General features: G+C 40.4%; 1 protein-coding gene across 2 annotated transcripts in view; it reads right to left on the minus strand.

The window, feature by feature from the left end:
- Positions 1-8262, minus strand: part of ZNF624 (zinc finger protein 624) — a 46017-nt gene extending 37755 nt beyond the window's left edge. For both annotated transcript variants that reach the window (XM_036278364.1, XM_036278363.1), the window contains exon 1: positions 8195-8262. The gene's annotated coding sequence lies outside the window, so the exon portion shown is untranslated. The remainder of the gene's footprint in view (positions 1-8194) is intronic.
- Positions 8263-8952: the final 690 nt, after the last annotated feature.

The following is an 8952-nucleotide window of genomic DNA, read 5'->3' on the forward strand; positions in this document are numbered from 1 at the left end:
GTGGGAAGGCTGAGCCCCAGAGGGACTGGTGCAATTCTGCTGCCTGCCCACAGGAACTGCAGGGTGCTGAAGCACCAGACAGGCCTGTGCGACCCAGCAGGGACTGTGCCATCCAGTTACCCGCAGGACTAGCGGGGTACAGGGGCACCAGAGAGGCCTGTGTGACCCAGCTGCGCACAAGATAGGCATAGAGGATGTGAAAATGGAGGCGGAGTGAATGGAAGCTAAACAGACACTCTCCCAGGACCAAATGGGAATTACAACTAAAATAAAGACAAATCTTCAGAAAAAAGCAACAGAAAAGCAGCAGGACAGGACCATATAACCAGGGACACTAGTAGGATCAGCAGAGGCACGAGAGGGTGGTGGGCTGGGAGCCCATGGACAGCAGCAGTCTTACCTGTGAGCAGTGCCCTTGGGGAATAAAGACCAAGCCAGCCCCACAGCACAGAGAGCCGGGACAGAGCACTAAAATAGCTACAACCACTCACCTGGGGGCTTTGGCAGAGGGAGGGCAGACTGGGCCAGATCTCTGTGGGGACAACCAGGATTTGGAGGGCACTCAGAGTTTTTGCTGAGTTTCAGCCACAAAGGATGGTGGCCAGTATACACCTTCCCAGAGCTGTGGGAAAAAGCAGCAACTCCCCCACTCAGAGATTCAGCCTTTCCCAGGTGATGCAAGGAAATGCAAATTGAGGCTCATTAACAACCAGCATCTATCCCACCCTCTGGAAATCCTCTTATGCTGAACACCAGTGCTACATTCCAAGACACTGAGTAACTGAGACTACTAACCACCAGGAAAAAGCTAGAGGATAACTGAACCTTTCCTGAGATTGCACATATACCCAGGAAAGTAAGACTTGACAGTGGTGTTTAACGTGGGCCCTCCCAGGCTCATGCAAACCCAGGAGAGGAAGCCACAAACAACAGAACACCAACACTTACAGAGAAAATTTGGCAGGTTCCAAAACCCACTGAGATAGCCAAAATAGTAAAACAAAGAAACAAATCCCAAGTGAAAGAACAAGAGAACTCTATCGAAGAAGAGATCAATGAAATGCAGCTAAGCAAATTATCAGAGGTAGAGTTCAGAGCCATGATCATGAGGAAGCTCAATAGCAAGAGTAAGGACATCAGCACCATGAGTAAAGATATAGAAACATGCCCTGTCCGGTTTGGCTCAGCGGTTGGAGCGTTGGCCTGCAGTCCAGAGAGACCTGGGTTTGGTTCCTGCTAAGGGTGCGTACCTCAGTTGCAGTTTGTCCCCGGCCCTGGTTGGGTCGTGTGGGTGGCAGCCACTCGATGTGTCCCTTTCATGTCGATGTTTCTCTCTCTCTCTCCCCCTCCCTCCCACTCTATCTGAACAAAATATGGAAAAATGTCCTTGGATGAAGATTAAAAAAAAAAAAAGATATACAAACACTGAAAACCAACCAAGTGGAAATGAAGAATGACATAGCAGAAATAAAGAACACATTGGAAGGACCAACCAGCAGAGTAGAGGAAGCTGAGGACCAGATCAGTGAATTAGGAGATAGGGGAGAAAAAAATCAACCAATCAGAAAACCAAAAGGTAAAGCAATTAAAATACAGAAAGACAGCTGAAGAGAACTGTGGGACAACTGGAAACGTAATAACATTTGCATCATAGGGGGCCCCGAAGAGGAAAAAAAGGGGAAAAAAAAGCTGGGGCAGCAATACTCATATCTGATAAAGTAGATTTCAAAATGAAGGCCATAACTAGAGACAAAGAAGGCCACTACATAATATTGAAAGCATCTATCCAACAGGAAGATATAACTTTGGTAAACATATATGCACCCAATGTAGGAGCACCAAAATATATTAAAAATCTTCTGGAGGACTTCAAAGGAGAAATCAACAGCAATACAATCATAGCAGGGGACTTCAACACCCCGCTGACAGCACTGGATAGATCTTCTAGACAAAAAATTAACAAGGAAACAGAGACTCTAAATGAAGCACTAGATCAAATGGATTTAATTGATATCTATGAGAATTCACCCCAAAACTGCAGAATTCACATTCTTCTCAAGTGCACATGGGACATTCTCAAAGATAGACCACATGTTAGGGCACAAACTAAGTCTCTACAAGTTCAAGAAGAATGAAATCACATCAAGCACCTTCTCAGATCACAATGGCATGAAAGTAGAAATCAATTGCAACAAGAACATGCAAAGACATTTGAAAACATGGAGGCTAAATAGTATGTTATTAAACAATGAATGGGTTACCATGGGGATCAAGGAAGAAATTAAAAACTTCCTGGAAACCAATGAAAATGAACACACAACAACACAAAACTTATGGGATGCAGAGAAAGCAGTTGTGAAAGGGAAGTTCATAGTACTACAGGCCTACCTCAAGAAACAAGAAAAATTTCTAATAGACTATCTAACCTCACAACTTAAAGAACTGGAAAGCAAACAAAAAGAAAACCCCAGAGCAAGTAGAAGGAAGGAAATAGTAAAGATCAGAGCAGAAATAAATAACATGCAGACCAAAAAAAAAAAAACAACAACAACAAAAAAAACAATTCAAATGATCAATGAAACAATGAGCTGGTTCTTTGAAAAGATAAGATTGATGGATCCTTAGCTAGACTCACTAAAAAACAAAGAGAGAGAACCCAAATACACAAAATCAGAAATGAAATCAGAGGAGAAATAATAACTGACACCACAGAAATACAAAGGTTTGTTAACAGATATTATGAACAATTATACTGCAACAAATTCAACAATCTAAGCAAAATGGACAAGTTCCTAGAAACACAGTCTCCCAAAACTGAACCAGAAAGAGATACAAATCTTGAACAGACCAATAACAACAAAAGAAATTGAAGATGTAATCACGACTCTCCCAGCAAACAAAAGCCCAGGGCTGGACGGCTTCACGGCTTCATGGGGGAATTTTACCAAACATTCAAAGAAGAACTAGTACCCATTCTCCTCAAAGTATTTCAAAAAATTCAAGAAGGAAGACTTCCAAACTCATTCTATGAGGCCAGCATAATTCTAATTCCAAAACCAGAAAAAGACACTACAAAGATAGAAAACTACAGACCAATATCCCTGATGAACATACATGCCAAAATCCTGAACAAATACTAGCAAATCATGTATGTATGAAAAATGGACATGGACAACAAAGCTGGGGACACGGTGGGGAGAAAGGAGAAGGAGGGAATCAGCGGGGGGAAAAAGGAGAAACATCTGTAGCAAAAATAAATTAATTAATTAAAAAAATAAAATAAAAAATAAATAACTGTAGTGTCATATATCTTTCGATTACACAAATACATCACAATTAATTTATCCATGCTATTTTTGATGAACTGTTGCGGTTCTTAAGAATTGTACTGTCATGCCCATTCTTGAATATTTTTCTAGGTGTACATGAATACACACTTCTGTTGGATACATTTACTTTGGAGTGAAATTACTAACTGTTTTCTGAAACTGTTGTAATAATTTATAACACCCCTAGCAGCAAATGAGACTTTCAATTGCTTCATTTGAAAGTCATATAATTGTCACCCTTGATATTAACACATCAATTTTAGATCTTCTAGTTTATGTATAGTGATATTTAATTATGGTTTTACTTTTATTCGTTATTCATGAGTTAGGGCATTTTTCATAAATGTATTGAACATTGATATATAGCTGTGACTTGTGTTTTCACTTAGCCTGTCTATTTCCTTTTTTTATTATTAATGATTTTAAGAATCTTAAATATATTACTGAAAGGATATTTGACAGTTAAAACACAAAAACAAAAACAAAAAAAGCCAAAACACCAGCAAATTGAATCCAGCAATACATCAAAAAAATTATTCACCATGAACAAGTGGGATTCATCCCAGGGATGCAAGGCTGGTACAATATTCGCAAATCAATAAATGTGATTCACTACATAAACAAAATGAAAGATGAAAATCATATGATCATATCAATAGACGCTGAAAAAGCATTCGACAAAGTCCAGCACCCATTTCTGATAAAAACGCTCAGCAATCTGGGAATGGAGGGATCATATCTCAACATATTAAAGGCCATATATTAAAGACCTACAGCCAACATCATACTCAATGGGCAAAATTTGAAGCATTCTCCTTAAGAACAGGAACAAGACAAGGATGTCCACTTTTGCCACTCTTATTTAACATAGTACTAGAAGTCTTAGCCACAGCAATCAGACAGGAAGAAAAAATAAAAGGGATCCAAATTGGAAAGGAGGAAGTAAAACTGTCATTATTCGCAGATGACATGATACTATATGTAGAAAACCCCAAAGACTCCATAAAAAATTTACTAGATTTAATAAATGAATTTGGCAAAGTAGCAGGATACAAAATTAACGTCAAGAAGTCAATGGCATTCTTACACACCAATGATAAACTCACAGAAAGAGAAACTAAGAAAACAATCCCATATACCATCGCGGAAAAAATTTAAGATACCTGGGAATAAACTTAACCAAAAAAATAAAGGACTTATTTGCAGAAAAGTACAGGTCATTGAAAAAAGAAATAGAGGAAGATATAAAAAAATGGAAGCACATACCCTGTTCATGGATTGGAAGAATTAACATCATTAAAATGTCAATACTACCCAAAGCAATCTATAGATTCAATGCAATCCCCATCAAAATACCAACAACATACTTCACAGAACTAGAACAAATACTTCAAAAGTTCATATGGAACCAAAAAAGACCCCAAATAGCCACAGCAATCTTGAAAAAGAACAAAGTTGGAGGGATCACATTACCAGATTTCAGGTTATACTACAAAGCCACTGTAATCTAAACGGCCTGATACTGGCACAAGAACAGGCAGATAGATCAATGAAACAGAACAGAGAACCCAGAAATGGACCCAAGACAATATGCTCAATTAATATTTGACAAACGGGGCAAGAGCATACAGTGGAGTCAAGACAGCCTCTTTAATAATGGTGCTGGGGAAATTGGACAGCTACAAGCAAAAAAAATGAAACTAGACTATCAACTTACACCATACACAAGAATAAACTCAAAATGGATAAAAGACTTAAATGTGACTCATGAATCCATAAAAATCCTAGAAGAAAATATAGGCAACAAAATTTCGGACATCATACACAGCAGAATTTTCACTGATACATCACCTAAGGCAACAGAAACAAAGGAGAAAATGAACTCATGGGACTACATCAAACTCAAAAGATTCTGCTTTTGAGAAGTGAGTCTCAGGCTTTTCCAGCCTCCATAGTGGAGGTGGGCCAGAGAAGAAAGGGATAGGAAATAGTTTCTGTGGAGTGAATTAATGTATCTGCCATATTTTAAGGATTTACATAGCAACAACTAAATTAAGGCTGTGATTGCTTACAAATCTCTTTTTCCTATTCAACTTGTACATTTTGGATAGGTCGAGGCTGTCTTGTTCATATTTTTATGTCCACTTCAGAACTGTCATAAATGTTCATGAATACATAGAAGTAAAACATGAAAATCTCTTTGAATGAATTCCACAGGAATTCACTTCATGCTTTACAACACTGATACACTAACCATCACTAAAAATTTTTTTAACTGAAAGGAAAAGTATCAAGACTCCTGTGTGAACTGAAGAAGAGGACAGACATTTTACAAAGTATTACCATGATGAGAAGCAATAAGCCTGGGGAATCAGTATTTAGCCAAAAAGATACATGAAACTAATGGAGAGAATTGATTCCAGTGATGCTATTGGACTCAAAAATTCCAGAAGAATAATTAAAATTCCTAGTAAACAAAAGCATGTTATACCCCTTGTTGTTATTAACCTTGACTACTTTGTTACATGAGTTTCCCTGTCATTTTTGTACCTCACAATGCTTATATAAAACTAGGAGAAATTATTCCAAATTTTAATTGAGTAAGTGCAAAAATCAAGAAAAAAAAAAATCCTGACAATTCTGAAACCTGCTGGAATAGAACTTACCCACTTAAAAATATTTCCTCAGCTGAAAAAAATAAAACTATGGAGGAGATTTGGAACTCCGGGCATTTCGACTTGAACTGGTCATTTGGTACTCTGACCTAGTTTGAAAATCTATAAAAAACATCAGGAGCCCTGGCCGGTTTGGCTCAGTGGTTAGAGCGTCGGCCTGCGGTCCAGAGAAACCCGGGTTCGGTTCCCGCTAAGGGTGTGTACCTCGGCTGCAGTTTGTCCCAGGCCCTGGTTGGTTGTGCGGGTGGCAGCCACTCGATGTGTCCCTTTCACATCGATGTTTCTCTCTCTCTCTCTCTCTCCCTCCCGCTTTATCTGAACAAAAAATGGAAAAATGTCCTCGGGTGAGAATAAAAAAAAAAATCAGGAAAAAGAAATGGGAAATGGAGTGGGAACGGAAAAAAAATTAAAGTATTAACAGATAATTAAATAGTTCATCTTATTTAGTCTCACAACAATCTTTGGAAATAACTATTATTATCCTCACTTATGATAAGGAAATGAATAAATAAGTTAGAAACTTGACCAAAGTGGTTAAATAAAAATCTACGCCAAAGTTTATCTGCCAAATTGATGTACTTTCTACTACTTCTACCAAACATGAAGAGAGTAACCATCACACATGCCAAAAATAGGTGTATTCTTCAGAAGTGTTTTGTGAAACAAAAAAAGATAGAGCCCTGTTAAAATGCTATCAGTTCCCTAGAGGAAATAAGAAACATTCTAAATGGTGATTACCAGGGGGAAAGAGGGATGGGAGGAGATAGAAGAGGGTATAGGGGAGATAAATGGTGATGGCAGGAGACTTGACTTTGGGTGGTGAACACACAATACAATATACATATGATGTATTATAGAATTGTACATCTGAAACCTGTATATTTTTATGAACTAATGTCATACCAATAAATTCAATAAATTTCAGAAAAAAAAACTTATTAAGAATGTTCTGAGTCATCATTTCTTTTTAAATTTGTTAAGATTAATAACTTCTCCTTGGCAATATGCCATGCAGGTAATGCTAGTCCAGTATGTTTAATAACCACACTGTACAACAGACATCTTTAAATTTTACATTCAGAATAAACAATGCTCTTTAAAATTTAATATATTCAATTTGATCTCAATTGTGCAAAACAATGCACAGAGAAAAAGACTGCAAGTGAGTAAGCCAAAACGACTGATACCTCTGAGGCCTGGGCCTGTGATGTGTACCCTTCTTTCTACTTTTTCATACTTTCCAAGTACACAGTAAGAAGTATTTATATATACACGGGCATTTGGTATAGGAGTAAAATTCCAGAGTGGCTATCCACAGCCCCAGCTTCTAACGTTGGTTTGGCTACTGCGGAAATGTGGTTATAAGCAAGTCACTTCAGCACAGTGAATTGGACATTAGCAAACGAGGCTAACCACACTATGTGTTTCTACTCGCGGATTTGACATTATGCAGAAGAGGCCAATATTTCCCCAGAGTCATAATTCCCTGGGTATTTTTTCCAGATGTGGTGACTTGATCCACGCTCTGGCTTCCCAAGCACTGCAGAAGTATCAAAGACTTCAGCAGAAACTTCACTTGCAGTGGATCCTAAGCCTGTGAGTTCTTTAAAAAGAATGAGAACTTTAGAGCCGTGAACCAGACAAGCATTTCTCAATCAAAGCAATACTATTGTCACGTCAGGGAGAGACGAGCTCCTTAAAGGTGATTGTTTGGAATACCGTAAAAGGCGGTCAAGGAAAAGTTGCCTGGGTTCCCCAGGAGAGAAGAACGTCCACCTGTCAGGTCCCCAGACTGGAAGCCCAGCTCCATCATGCGGTTCAGAAGGCAGCCTGAGATCGTCCCTCCTCCAGCCTCGCCCTCTTCCCCGACCCTGCCCTGCCTACTACCCATTAGGGCCATTAGGGGGACTGTGAAGACGGGAAGGTCCGGTGGAGCCCCCAGCCCAGGCCCCGCGCCCGGCGCAGAGGCCGCGGCCGAGGGCACCGACCGCCTTCGGAAGGAGTCCGAGGGGGCACGGAGCCCCGAACCAGGCAGACAGGCGGCCGGCTTCAATAGCGCTCGCGCACGGGGTGGGTGTGCTCAGGGACAGGGGTTCTTGAGGGAACAGCTACGCCCGGACGCGGCGGGGAGAGCAGCGCCGAGGGAGGTGCGGCAGGAGTCCAGGGCCTGGCGCCCGGGGCAACGAGTACCTGGTTGCAGAACTGAGGATAAGTGAGCGCGCTCGCGGAGCAGGGCGGGAACGCTTCCAGCAATGGCGCCGCTGCGCCGGGAGGCCGCCAGCCCGCAGTGCGCCTGCGCGGCCGGGCGCCCACCGGCAATGCCCAGAGTCCTCAGCGCAGCAGATTTTTCTTCTTTGTCTGCGTTTATGAGAGAATTGGCTGTATTTATTGTTAATATGGGTGATCTGAAAATTCGATCAAATTTAATAAATTTGTACTGAGAGGGCACAACCGTATGTCAAGCGGTAGCACTAAGCACTAGCGTCACAAAGAACAACACAAGTCTTGCCTCAGAACATTTCCCTGTGACTAAAGAAATAAAGTCATTGAGAGGACAGGTGGGTCTCCTGTGACTTTGTTAACACCTGAGTCCGCAGGTGCCTGTCCAGCCTTTGCCTGTCTTTCATTCAAGTTCTTGTCGGAAATCGGTAATGCCTTCATTGTAGTTTATGGGTCTTTGAACAAGTTTCTGGACTCATCCAAATAATTTTAATATACAATTAATAGTATTATTAATATATAATGCCCCCCCCCACCTAAGGTTACTCTTCCATTTATTTTACTTTATTTTTTTAGAGTGGAAGGAAGGTGAAAGGGTTAGTAATGTTTTAAAGGGTAAAGGTAAAAGTTGGCAAAAGGCGGAAACTGAAAATTGTGTTGCTTGCATGACTTTTGCTCAGCCTTTTGTTGGGTACGAATAAGTATTATCTGGATTTTCTGCACAGCAG

This window comes from Molossus molossus, unplaced genomic scaffold (genome assembly GCF_014108415.1).
Source record: "Molossus molossus isolate mMolMol1 unplaced genomic scaffold, mMolMol1.p scaffold_m16_p_27, whole genome shotgun sequence".
Lineage (NCBI taxonomy): Eukaryota > Metazoa > Chordata > Mammalia > Chiroptera > Molossidae > Molossus > Molossus molossus.